The sequence below is a fragment of the Mauremys reevesii genome, linkage group 4, assembly GCF_016161935.1.
Source record: "Mauremys reevesii isolate NIE-2019 linkage group 4, ASM1616193v1, whole genome shotgun sequence".
NCBI lineage: Eukaryota > Metazoa > Chordata > Testudines > Geoemydidae > Mauremys > Mauremys reevesii.
The window spans coordinates 137,129,915-137,143,883 of record NC_052626.1 but is presented as its reverse complement, the minus strand read 5'-3'; the positions used below and the strand labels follow the sequence as shown (position 1 = coordinate 137,143,883).

General features: G+C 46.8%; 1 long non-coding RNA gene across 4 annotated transcripts in view; it reads left to right on the top strand.

The window, feature by feature from the left end:
• The window catches only part of LOC120405198, a 37,170-nt gene that overhangs the window by 864 nt on the left and 22,337 nt on the right, over positions 1–13,969 (top strand). For 2 of the 4 annotated variants that reach the window (XR_005598429.1, XR_005598425.1), the window contains exons 2-5: positions 8,181–8,278; positions 9,838–9,872; positions 11,014–11,100; positions 12,978–13,965. This is a non-coding gene — a long non-coding RNA (uncharacterized LOC120405198). The remainder of the gene's footprint in view (positions 1–8,180; positions 8,279–9,837; positions 9,873–11,013; positions 11,101–12,977; positions 13,966–13,969) is intronic. The other 2 variants (XR_005598428.1, XR_005598426.1) reach the window with 2 other exon arrangements.

Sequence of the window (13,969 nt, the reverse complement as noted above, 5' to 3'; positions counted from 1 at the left end):
CACAGGTCTGTGGGTTATACTGATGTTCATACAGACAGATGAAAATGAATCATAATCCCCTGGGATTTTTTTTAAATTACAATTGCCCAATTGGATAAATTATCACAACTTCAACTGATGCAAATATCTAGTTAATATCCATTTGCTGACTTAATGAAATCCAGAAACAATTTGCAATCTCATAATGAGCCTGGATTCCTAGCTGATAGAATCACAGGACTGGAGAAGAGAGGTCAGCTCAGCAAAACAGATCAGTGGTACATTTAAATGAAAATGCGTTCAGCACTATACAGGCTCCTAATATGTTATTATTATTATCATTAAATGAAGAAGTGCTGACTTCATTATGACTGTGTGAGCTTTGCAAACTGTGCAGAAACAGGGTTGTTGGTTTTTTTACCCCCTCCAAGTTTCATGTTTTTTTTAAAAATACAATCAAGAAAGAACCAGATTAAATAATTGCTACAAACAAACTCATGATGAGCCTTTGAAATGCAAACGCAATTTTTCCTTAACATATTTATTGTAATGTATCATTAGAAATAAGGATTATTAATAATATTATTAGCAATGCATAATGATAGCTAACATTTTTATGGCTCTTGCACACAGTGTATGTGTGTGTGTGTAGAGATCAGAGGTACTGCAAGTGCACTTTGCCTCATGTCACCATGCCATGCACCACCATGATGCAATGGACCAAAAACATTCCTGCTGGAGATTAGCCAATAAAATCATTTAAATTGTGCCAGCAACCTGCAAACTATCTGGAGACAGGTGAACTGCTAACATACCAGAGCCATCACAAGAGCAGGCAGATGGGCCCCCAGACTGAATAGGTCCTATGCCTTCAGACTGTGGAGGGTCTAAGCATATGCACTGTCCTGTGACCCACAGTCTGCGTGAACCTAGGTGGCTAATCATTCCTTCCCCCAACTTCTGTGAGCAGAGGAGACCCTGAGAGGATGGGTCACTTGAAGGGGCATGGTGGTTGGGGAGGGAGTGTTGATTCCAATGCATCATTCCCTCAGCTGCTCCCTGGTATCCTACGGAAGCACCTCTGCCAATATCCAGTGTGGCTGTTGGAAGCAGGGGCTGGGGCCAAGAAGAGAGGTTTTTGCTCTCTGTGCCATTCTCCTCCAGAGTCAGCAGATTCCCATAAAGCTGCTTGACGACGCATTAGGGGTGGATCCCAGCGGGAGGCTATGGCTCCAGCAGGAGTTATGAATGCTTAGTACTTCCCAGGCAGGACTGAGCCCTAGCTGAGCCTCTGTGCCTGCACTTGCAAGCATGGGGCAGCTTCCCGGAAGAAGAGGGGGCCAAAAAAGCAGTGTGGGGGGACTGACCATTCACAAGGCTGGGGCTCGCTTCATCCTGGAAATGCAACATCCATCAGGGTTGGAATCTGTGACCTTCACTGATCTGTGCCCTTGAGGGGAAGATAGGAAGGGAACTCTTCAAGATGAGGCTCAAGGAATGTCCTCCTCTGCCTCCTGCCTCCCCTTGGCACGTGCGTCTGGCGCAAACTCTCCTTTCAAACCGGCCAGCTTGAGATGCCGAGCAAAGCATTGTCTTATGCTCCTTTCTTGGTGCATTTGCACAGGGAGTTGATGCATCTCCTCAGGGTCTTGCCTATAAAACTCCCAACGGGCAGCTAACTTGCTAGGGAGGGCAGTATAGATCAGGCCTCTTGCGGTTTGACTCTAACAAGACACTGCTCATAAGCACAGACAGAGTTTCCCATATTTTGGGCTAATGGGATCTTAATGGCCTGATTTTATTATTTGCTTTCCACAAGCAAGAGCTTCCCTGTGTGAGGCTCTGAAAACTTTTGTGTTTGCTGCCAGGATCCGCTGTTGGCAATGGGAAAAGCCCAAGTGAGCAAAGGATATGAACCTCTTAGCTCTAATTGTGTCACTCACTTGCTTTCTAATCACAGCCATTGATTTCATAGCTATATTTAAAATAGTTTTCCAAGCAATTTGTTATCCAACCCCTACCCATCTCGTCCCAGCAAGTCTATTCATGGAGGAGAGACGTGCTTTCAAAGTGGAGCTTGGGATGTTTATTTTTGGACAGTAGAAGCAATTTTGTACTGCGTAGGCATCAGTCAGCCAGTGGGAGAGGTGATAGGCCGAGTTCTCCCCTGCCTGCCATCTCCTGCCGTCACTCGTGCAGAGTGGGCGTAAGCTATTACCACCACTGGGATGGCATGGAGAATTCTAAGTGGGGAGAAATTTACTCCTGCACTAGGCAGGTTTAAGTGGCTAAACCAGGTGCAATGCCACAGAGAATGGGGCCCTGGGAGTCAGGACTCCTAGGTTCTAGCCCAGTACTGAGATGGAGCAGTGTCCAGTAGGTAACAGGAAGCGACTAGGTGTTGAAACACCTGGGTTCTGTTTTTAGCTCTGCCACTAAGGTTCTGTTTGTCTTTGGGAAGCTCCCTTTTTCCCATTGCTCTCGAGTGGGATGACATGAGGTTTAATTAGCTACTGTATGGAGCAGCACAGGAGAACAGAATGACATCTTTCTATTTCATTCTTCTGTAGTATGGCAAAGTGAAATGCATACAACACAAGGCCTTAAAATCCTGATATAGTTAAGATTTTGTTCAGGTTGAGGTCTAGTTCACAAAGCATTGTGTTTAGAGACTTTAGTGGAACAAAAAATCCCAGAAAATACATTTAGAATGAGAACACCTGGTGGGAGACCTGGATAACGTGCTAGCACTCTGCGGTCCCAGAAGGGCATAGCCAGACCCTGGTTTCTCTGCACCCGTGCTGCTTTCAGCAGTAAGTGCTTTTCCTTTTCGGTAAGAAGAGCTGCAGTACCTTGCCTGTGGCACCAGAAGTCATGTGATGGCTCAGGGCCTCTCCACTCAGCTGCTATTGTTGTTCCACACTCCTGCTCCCAACATACTTGTAAACACAGAATTTTGCAGAGAGAGAGAGAGACTACATGAGCAGCGGCACAAAACTGCCATGAAAATTTAGCAGCCCAAGCACAAAATCTACTCATCTGCCCTTCTCTCTGACACCTGGTGGAAATGAAAATGAATAATATTTTACTCATCCATAAAAGAAGAAAATTACTCACCCCCAGCAAGAATTGTGTGAGGCTGTATGATGGCATGGTGTGGCCCAGTGTTCATTCATAGAAATGTAATTAACAAGAACACAGCAGACAGTGAAACAGGCATTTATACAATATTTGACAACACATCAATCTTAATCTTTTTGCAAATTCTCCATAACGTCTTCAGGCATAAATCCAGCTACCTGTTCCCTTCACTACTATATATCCTTGGACCTGACTCTGCTCTCACCTGCACTGGTGTAACCTGGAATAACGCAGCTGAAGTCAATGGATTTGCCTGGTGTGAATCAGGAGTGAAAGGAGATTCAAGCCCCTAAATCTACAGAGCAGTTCTGTAGACACCAGTAAAGGGTCATGGAAGAAATTCTCTCATGTGCAAGGGCTGATATGCCAAGTTCAAAATAGAGAAAGGAGAAATATTATTCCTTCATCTGGCATCAAACTGTGTTTGCTGATTCAGTGATCAAAGGCAGTTGCAGACATACAGTTTCTGCCCTCAACCAACTTCCTGTTGCACCGTACTTTGGATCCTAATATTCACTCACTCAACTTCACGCAGTGCTACCAAGAAGCAGCATCTAATCTCACCACCCATGATCACCTTACAAACTCTTCTTTTTGTATATTCAAAGACAACGTGAGATGCAAAACATTACCTGTGCGCGGACAGCCTGACAAGGTCTCTTTCTATCTGGAAAGCGTTTCGGCCTTCCTGTTGCCAGTCAGAGCTGAAATCAGGAAGTGTGGAGGAGTGTGACCATGGGAAGGAGGAAAGGTGGAGAAGAAAAAAAGAAAAGGTTCAGTGAGATTTTATGAACCTCAGGAAAAGTTTTGGAGCTTCAGTTTGAATTTGAAGCAAAGTTCCTCATTTCATGCAACCAGAGACTGCAGTAATAACAACAAAACAGCAACGGTTTGCGTATACACCGTACTTTACATGTGCTGGTCTCAGACACACCTCTCTCCTTGCACACTGCCTTCTCTCCCTCTCCCAAGGGGTAGGGTGACACCTTGTTATCCCCACTTTACGAAGGGAAAGCTGAAGCACAGAGAGCTCATTCTCTTCTCACACCAGCATATGAGAGAAATAATTCCTCTGAAGTCAATGGAGCTGAAACCATGTGAGAACAAGGTCTGGCCCAAACAGATCCCTTGAGTTCTGAAGGGCATACACAGCAGGATAACAGCAGGAATAGTACCTAGGGGCTGGATTCCCGATTGCCTTGCACTGAAGGGAGTCACTTACACTTGTGCAAAGGCAACGTAAAATGCTACAAATTAAATGGCACCAGTTCACTCTCACTTTGCACCAGCATAAGGCCCCAATTCAGCAAAGCACTTAAGAACATACTTAACTTTCATGGGACTTAAGCATGTATTTGAGTTCTTTGCCAAATCAGGATCTGAGCAACGCCACAATGTTCAAGCCAATGTAAACCCAGTCAGCTTGGATGAGGTGCCTGACTTCTCTTAAATCTGAGGTGTATGTAAGTCATTCTTCTGATCCAGAGCTGGTGCTTACCAGTGTCCGCACCTAAAGATTACAAAGAAGGAAATTGTGAGGCCTCAGCTACTTCACTTTCTGCCTCCACTCCTGACAACCATCCTCCAGGAGCATTAAAGATGGAGCATTTAGCACCTGGCTAAATTAATTGAGGCAGGAGACCTAATTGCCTGGGGTTGGTTTGGGCAGATGTCACCGAGGCTGCGTGGCTGGGTTTATAAGGACAGCTGTGAGTTAATAATGCAATCACTGGTAACTGGATAAGAGAAGTGGGTTTTCATGTAATGCTGCTGTGATATCCAAGGAGGAATTATTCATCTCACAGCCTTGGTGGCCATCTGGCATGCAACAGCAATGCCTCCCCACCTCTGCTCCTTCAGGTGCTGTTAGCTGCAACGCATCCCGAAGCAGCTGTTTCAGAAAACCTCATTTCACAGCTCTTCCTATTAACTATTCCACTATAATTAAATTTAAACGATAACAACACTTAGCCTTTCTATAGCGCGCTTCATGCTCTGGAAGCAATTGGAGGATGAGCCAATAATAAATATTTGTGTTCTGTTTCTCCACCCACAAAGGACAAACAGATATGTTCCTTCAGGGTGGCCTTGATTTTAGGCTAAGAGAAGGAAGCAGGAAAGAGAAAAAAGTGCAGCCTGCATGAGAGAGAGCACAGTATGTGTGTGTCTCCTCTCACGGTCTGCATGGAATTAGCAAAAGAAAACTGTCTGCTGAACTCCGCACGCAGGGGGAGAGTGGTTAACAATTTAACCAGGTAGGAAACAAGGCTTCCCCACCATTGATTAGCACCTCCTGAAAAAGGATGGTCTGGTGGTCGGGGCATTTGGCAAGGCAGCATCAAGAGATGTGGGTTGTACTGTGCCCCAAAATGTCTCTGTGCCTTTGGGTAAGCCACTTCGAGGCTGTCTACACTGTAGCTGGGGGGTAGATCTCCCAGCTTGGGTAGATCTCCATGCACTAGCTCTGCTCGAGCTCACACTCTAAAAATAGCAGGGTGGCGACAGCAACTCGGTTCAGCCCCCAGAGTGCAGCCCCCTCTGAAGAGCCTCGGTACGTACCCAGGCGGCTCGCCCGAGCCACCGCCACAAGTGGATTGGTTGCACTGGGGGGGCTAGTCCAAGTGGCCGCTGCCACACTGCTATTTTTAAAGCACTGACTCAAGCAGGGCTCATGCGGGTAGGTCTGCCCGAGCTACGAATCACACCACCCTGCTTCCGTGTAGATGTACCCTCACTCTGCCTCTGTTCCCCAGCGGTAACGGAGGGACAATATTTCCCTGCCTCACAGGGGTGTTGTGCAGAGGAATACATGAAGGGGTTCAGCTCTGAGGGTAAGGGGGTCCATGCAGTGTAGGAAGGGCACTGGAGGGGATGCTGTCCGTATGACCGCATTGTCTGGAGCTGCTCTGAGCAGGTTGCAGCTGAGCTCCGGCCAGATTTTCAGGCATTCAGCACCCAGCTAGCAGGCTGAGCTCCCCTGAGATTCCAGCCCATGGGCGTGACAACTCCTGCAGCTGCAGCTGCATGAGCCTGGTCTATGTTGGTACCTTCATCATTGCTACTACTGAGAACCTGCAAGAGCTGGAAATATCTGGCAAAATAAGCCCAACGTAGATCCTCCCAACTTGTAAGCCAAATCCTGAATTCTTCACTGGAGTCAACAGCTTCCTCCTCACCCAGTAAATAGGCTGAAAGCTGGGAAGTATTGAGCAGATCCGACTCCCACTGAATTTAGGGCCTGCCCAGTCAATTGGAAATAGGTGGAAGTTTTCCCAGAGTAACAGCTGGATGGTTTGTCCCTAATTCTCCAAACCTTTTGAGGCTTTCGCATCAATAAAATAAATCCATAGGGTCAAATTCTGCTCTCACTTCTACCGGTGCAGCTCTGTTGGCTTCAGATTGTTTGCTTGACTGTAGCTCTGAGCCGAACTCAGCTCATGGTACCAAAATACCTTATCACACTGTGTGCTGACCTGCATTCCCACAGCAGAAGTAGAGGGGGAAGTAGCTGAATCTCCATGAGGTTACCCACAACCTCTTTCATTAGCATGTCACGTGCATTTCTGCAGCGCCTTTGGCAAAGCAGTGTGGCTGCATTTTGGACGTATTCTGGTGTGTTAGCTTTCACCACACTGCTGAGGCAGTGCTGGGAGAGGAAACTGTTTGTTAAATAAAACAGATGGATTTTAAAATAGCTCATCTACCATCCCGGTGTTTAGCGACAGAAATGAGGAAAGATAGCACACTAGAATATGATGTTAGAAATACAGTAGATGGGCTTCTGAATAGCTGGCCGTCCCTTGCGTTGCTTTCTAGTTTATTGAGCTGCCTTTGTGTCTCTCTCCAACTCCACACAGTGCAGCATTTCAGGCCGGATTGCTTGTTTCCTTCTAAGGTTCAGTTACATGCACTGCAGCTATGAGCACTGACATTTTTTCAGCATGTGGGTGAGCAATTGACTAGACAGAGGCAGCCATAGTCCAGGTAAAAGTTGAACAAGCTTCCTACATGCACCTCTCCCAACGCATCTCAGTCCTGATAGGCAGCACCTCCAGATAGCCCTGTCTTGTGCCATCACACAGCAATACTAACGTACCTCAGTGCTGACAAGCAGCATCTGCTACTTCTGTCCTGAGGCTGCTCCTCACTTCAGGCCCCTACCCCTGAAATGTGCCTTATTCCTAACCAGCAGCACCCCTGCTATTCCAGTTCTGGGGCCTCACACAACTCACTAGAGTCACCTTCATCCCAGTTTGTGGCAACCTGGCTATTCCAGTGCTGGGCGCCTTTTGAGAATAGACAGCCAGTCACGCTACATTGGCTGGAGGTGGTGTGACTTGGGTAAACCTCCAAGTTTGCTGAACTTGTGACCCAAGGCAGGATTTGTCACACTAACAACTGGATCAAGGTACCTAGAAACAAAACGCTTCCTAAAAGGCTGTTAGCTAATGATTTCCACATTATAAGGAAATATTTAATGACGCTGCAAGCCCACTGAAGCAGGGCCATTTTAAAGACCATGTCTGAAATGAGAAGATTTACACTTGAATCACCCTAGATCTGGTCTGTTCATGACCAGTCACAGGATACGTTCGTTACTTTTCCTGCATACACAAGCGTGAATTAGACCTCAAAAGCTTCAAGGCCTTTTCCTTCACTTTGTAAATTGTCCTAGTTCTTCCAAAGATACTAGACACACAAACTAATTGGATAAAAACGAGAACGAGCCCTATCTTGTCTCCAAAACTCAAACCTGCTTGAGTCGGTTCCATCTTGAGGCGCATCTAGTTAACTTTATTGTATGTTTATTTTAACTTTTGTGGCTTGTGCTTCTTGCTTTCAGTCAGGAACAGAAGCAGAAGCATCAAAATGGCTTGAGAGAAGTTGTCCAGTCCTCAAGAGATTGTGAATCAATTGGTACCTTTTTCTCCTACTTTCAGATGATTGATAGGTCTCTTCCCATTGCCTTTCTCCAGTGGCTATCAAGCCATCACGGTTTTGTTGAGTGACTCGTCATTCACTTCAGACATGCATTTTTGTTGTTGCTGCTTTTTCCCTAGCTTTGCTGAGAAAAGATTATCAAGCCAAAATCCAGAGGAAGAAACTCAATTTCTGCTTTGGGGAAAAGTTCGTGTCTCTGTCCAGCTGATGTGAAATTGTGAGCTGAGTGATTTTTTTTTTTTCCATTTCAGAAAAGTAACAAAGCATTTATTATAAACATTGTTTCAGGCTTTGGCTACAAAGCATGGCTCAGCTGATATAATGATTCCTAAACTTCCTATGGCAGAGACATTGGAGGGCTTTAATTTACTGTGTGTATATGAAACTTTGCAGAATATACACCTGGAACATTCCTGCACTGTGATCTTTCAGAAGGCACAGCTTTGTCATTCGCATTGCTATACGGTTCCCTGTTTCCCTCATTCTATTAACTAATAAAGTCTCCTGCTTATCAGAGAAGAGGATGATTTTTTTATTAATTATTTTTGCATGTGAATTTAGTGCTGGTGAAAACATGTGATTGACATCCATGGAGATTAAAGCCCATAGGCCAGGTGCAGCACAGACAGCATTGGCTGATGCAAGTATGGATACCGCATTAGTAACCCCTTGCTAGCACACCTCACCCACATAAAAGGATAATTCCTTCTCCATGGCACACACTCACAGCCCCAAAATCTGCCCAGTTGTGCCAGTTCTTGGCATTAATGTCATGATGGAAATGGAGCGAGGTCATTGAACTAATAGCACATAGGCCCAGAGTGACCAGCTTTTTGATGCAAAGTGAGTGGGTGTTTGAAATACCTGGTACCTCAATTGGGGTGACACCACCAAAATACATGCAGGCAACTGGGTATCCCCCTGTCTGCTTAATAAATATTTTATGCTGCAGGCAATAGCATTGTGAGCAAGCCACAAGTCCTGCAACAGAGTCATTGTAAGGCACATAATAGAACTGTGTTCATGAGACCATCATCCCAAGGAACAAATATGCTGCAGATGGGGAATTTTTTTCCAGTGGCTTTTAGAGTTGTTTATGCCGACAAGCTGGGGCCTCGTCCCATCAAATACACCAACTTTCAGGGACCCCATGATATCCACCGGCTCATAAGCAGGCAGGAAGCTAAATCTTCAGTTACCGTGCCTTTAAAAGGCTTCATTTGCATTTGCAAAACTAAAGCTCAACTACAGCAAAGATATATCAGGCTGTTTAATCTTCTTATTTTATTGGCTGCATTTTATTATGCATTAAGATACAGTACCTGACTGACTGGTTCTCACTGCAACAGCTTTTATCACCATGAATATATTATAGCTGGGAAAAAATACATGCAGCATTTCAGGCAGAGGCAATCAGGATTCCCTTGTACTAACTCTACAGCATACGTCCATGCTGATTTCTCTCCCATGCAACACATCTGCTGCTACCACAGGACTCCAGCCAATATAGCTATCTCTGCCGTTCTGAATCCATCTAATTGATATTCTAGCTGTGACACTGATCTGTCCTTCTATGGGCAAACAGAAACGCTTCCTGTCACCCAAGTTACTATCTAGCAGACACACCCACGCAATTGCATAAACTCCAATCAGATGTCAATAATCCTCTGACTCATACCATGCTGGGGCATTGGATCTCTTGCCATTGATATATCGGGATGCTTGTCATAACCATCTAACAGATGTTCTTGAAACTTGCATTTTTTTTCCATTGAGGTGTAATGCCCAAAGAAGTTCTGATCTCCCCATAGGTAAGTGCTGTGAAAATGTCTGCTGCATGGCTCTATCTGTGCACCTGAATTTTGCCCTGTGACATCCCCTATTGTTTCATTCCAAGTTTGCCAGTAGCATGGAACCTGGTGTGGGAGGCCTTGTACCTTGCACATGTGTCCTCATGGACTAAAATGAGACAATCACATTCACACTTGTGACAAAGTCCACTTGGAGCTGAGGGCAGCAGTGCTAAAGCCCCGATCCACTATCCCACAGTACCAGTAATTAACTTGTGCATGAGCCCCAGCACCATCCACCTACTAGTGCACGAGTGTGCTGTACCATGAGCTAAGAGTGAGCTAATCCATTGTGTTCTCTATTAATTAGCACACCAGCCCTCCACACGATCTGCCCACCAGCACCCTATCACATTTGGCCAACTGTCCTCTGCTAAGTTCACCTTTTTAAGTGCAGGGTTTTCCTCTGCTAAGAGCGATGACATCAGTTATGGCGAACAATAATGTGAAGAGCGTGAGCTGTTAAGGCCTCAGACTAAGGTCCCCCCTAAAATAACGGTAATGGAACTACTACTAGTTTTGCTCTTTATAACACGGCAAAAAGGGGAATTCTGTTGAAGGATGATCTGGTGGGATCACTAGCCAAGAATTCAGGTGAGCTGGGTTCACTTCCCTGCTCTTCTGCATGACCATAGACAAATAACTTTGTCTCTCTGAGCCTCAGTTCCCCATCTGTTAATAACAGCACTTCCCTCCCTCCCTGCAGTGTTGGGAGAATATGGGGATGGGGCCCATAGAAGTACCTTAGAAAGAATTGGGATTTGAACCTAAGGGTATGTCTACACTATGAAATTAGGTCGAAATTATAGAAGTCGATTTTTTAGAAATCGATTTTATACAGTCGATTGTGTGTGTCTCCACTTAAGACCATTAACTCGGCGGAGTGCGTCCACGGTACTGAGGCTAGCGTCAACTTTGGGAGCATTGCACTATGGGTAGCTATCCCACAGTTCCTGCAGTCTCTGCTGCCCATTGGAATTCTGGGTTGAGATCCCAATGCCTGAAGGGTCAAAAACATTGTTGCGGGTGGTTCTGGGTACATGTTGTCAGCCCCCCTCCATGAAAGCAACAGCAAACAATCATTTCTCGCCTTTTTTTCTAGGTTCCCCGTGCAGATGTCATACGACGGCAAGCATGGAGCCTGCTCAGCTCACCGGCACCGTACGTCTCCTGGGTGCTGGCAGACATGGTACTGCATTGCTACACAGCAGCAGCTCATTGCCTTTTGGCAGCAGACAGTGCATTATGATTGGTAGCCATCATCGTCTTCTCCTCGGTGAGGTCTGTCAGGGGCGCCTAGTCAGACATGGGTGCTCCTGGCAGACCCCGGTGAGGTCTGTCAGGGGCGCCTGGACATAAATGGGAGTGACTCCAGGTCATTCTCTTTTTAACTTTTGTCTCCTGGAAATTCAGTCCTGCCTGCAGTTGTACTGCACCGTCTTCTGGCGAGCAGCCAGGAGATGACGATGGCTAGCAATCGTACTGCACCATCTTCTGGTGAGCAGCCAGGAGACGACAATGGCTAGCAATCGTACTGCACCATCTTCTGGTGAGCAGCCAGGAGACGACGATGGCTAGCAATCGGACTGCACCGTCTTCTGGCGAGCAGCCAGGAGACGACGATGGCTAGCAATCGTACTGCACCATCTTTTGGTGAGCAGCCAGGAGACAACGATGGCTAGCAGTCGTACTGCACCGTCTGCTGCCAGCCTAAGATGTATAAGACAGATGGAGTGGATCAAAACAAGAAAGAGACCAGATTTGTTTTGTATTCATTTGCTCCCTCCCTCTCTCCCTCCCTCCCTCCGTCCGTCCTTCCATGAAATCAACAGCCAACAATCATTTTGGTGAGGTCTGTCAGGGGCACCTTGAAAAGTTTAATGGAGATTCAGTCCTGCCTAGAATAGTGCGGGGAGGGATAGCTCAGTGGTTTGAGCATTGGCCTGCTAAACCCAGGGTTGTGAGTTCAGTCCTTGAGGGGGCCATTCTGTGTGATAGTTGTGTATATTTCTTCTTGATGCAAACCCACCCCCTTTGCCATTTTTAATTCCCTGTAAGCCATGTCATCAGTCAACCCTCCCTCAGCACTGCTGCAGGTCTCTGTTATAGCCTCTGTCTTTCATGCCCTTAAAGATTTTTTCATATATTTGAGCATTTTGTCTTTTGGAACAGAGTTCTGATAGCATGGATTCGTCTCCCCATATAGCGATCAGATCCTGTACCTCCCATTCAGTCCATGCTGGAGCTCTTTTGCAATTCTGGGACTCCATCATGGTCACCTCTGCTGATGAGATCTGCACTCACCTGCATATCGCCATGCTGGCCAAACAGGAAACGAGATTCAAAAGTTCGCGGGCCTTTTCCTGTCTATCTGGCCAGTGTATCTGAGTTGAGAGCACTGTCCAGAGCGGTCACAATGGAGCACTCTGGGATAGCTCCTGGAGGCCAATACCATCAAATTGTGACCACACTACCCCAAATTCGACCCGGCAATGTCTATTTCAGTGCTAATCTCATTGGGGGAGGAGTACAGAAATCGATTTTAAGAGCCCTTTAAGTCAGAAAAAAGGCTTCGTCGTGTGGACAGGTGCAGGGTTAAATCAATGTAATGCTGCTAAATTCGACCTAAACTCGTAGTGTAGCCCAGGACTAAGAGTCTTGACTCCCAGCTCTGGCTGCTCTAATTCAAGAGCACACTCCATCCCAGAGCTGGGAGCAGCTGCTCTGACTCCGAGTGCTCTGCTCCAGACACGAGAAGGCACTGCCTTTTCTAGTCAGAGCCAGTCTTAGTCATGAATGAATTACTGGCTCTGTTCATGGTTCGGAGATGCAATAGGCAGGAAATGGACCAGGGCCAGTTTCCTTTCCCAAGGGGGAGAGAGGCAAAGAGCACAGAGGGCCTGGGCTACATTTTGCACCGCTGGAGCACATTTCTGCCATGCTGGATGGCAAGGATGTTGTTCTTGGGCTGTGGGTGGGTAAGCTTTGCCAGCAAGAAGGCCAGTGGCCCTCAGGCTACTGCACTTCCACTCCCTCCGAGAGACTCTTCTCTTCCATTTCACACAGGAAAAGCAGTTGCTTCAGGACTGTCCTTGTGGGGGCGACAGGGTCTGATCTGCGTGCTTCCTAACTGGCCTGGTTTGTGGTGCTGAATACAGATGAACGTGCGGGTGTGACTGAAGCTCTGACCTTTCTAGCCCATCCAGTGAGGGCAAAGGCATGGAGGTGAGCTGGGCTGCATCTGTCATTTACCATGGAGCCATCCTCCCTTTTCCTGCTAGCAAATAAATAAAGACTCTCAGAGCACACTTCTCCACAGAGCAAGGCTATTTGGTTCACCTTCAGCAGCTCCTTCACTCACTCATAGAGGATCCGCTTTCCAAGTATTGAATACAGTTACATTACATAGCGTGCAGCCTCTCCTCACAGGCCCCGTGCGCCCCCTCCCCCCAGCTTTGCTGCAGCGCTCCGGACTGACTGCAGCAGAAACGTAATCCGTTTAGTGACTGCAGCGAGTGGAATTGAAAGTGAACTCTCTCAGGCTCCGCTATGCTCAGCATGGAGGGGTCAGGGCCCGCACGGATGCAGGATGTTCAATGCATGATTTTTTTATTAAAAACAAAAACAAAACAAAAAAAGGAAGGAAGGGAATTGTAGTGTGGGCGGAAGGCACTGGGGTTTCAGCCCTAGAGAATGAAATGCACTGGCGGCAGAACAGGCACAGTAAAGGCAGGCACTTCCCCAAGCCTGGCGTAGAGGGAGCAAGTCGTGGGGTACGCAGGTCATTCAGTGTCTTGGTCTATTAATTACTGTGGCCATGTCTATGCGGCAACTGCTACAGCAGCACAGTGGTGGCACCGCAACTACGCCACTGTAGCACCGTCGTGCAGACCCTTCTTCCAGCGACAAAAGACATTTTTCCATTGAAGTTGTGCATCCAAGAGGCAGTAGCGAGGCCAATGGAAGGCTCCGTCTGTCAGCCCAGCCAGGGCTACACCAGAGGCTAGGTTGACCTAAGTGTGGTGCTCAACGTGTGCAATTTTTCGCAGCACAGGTAG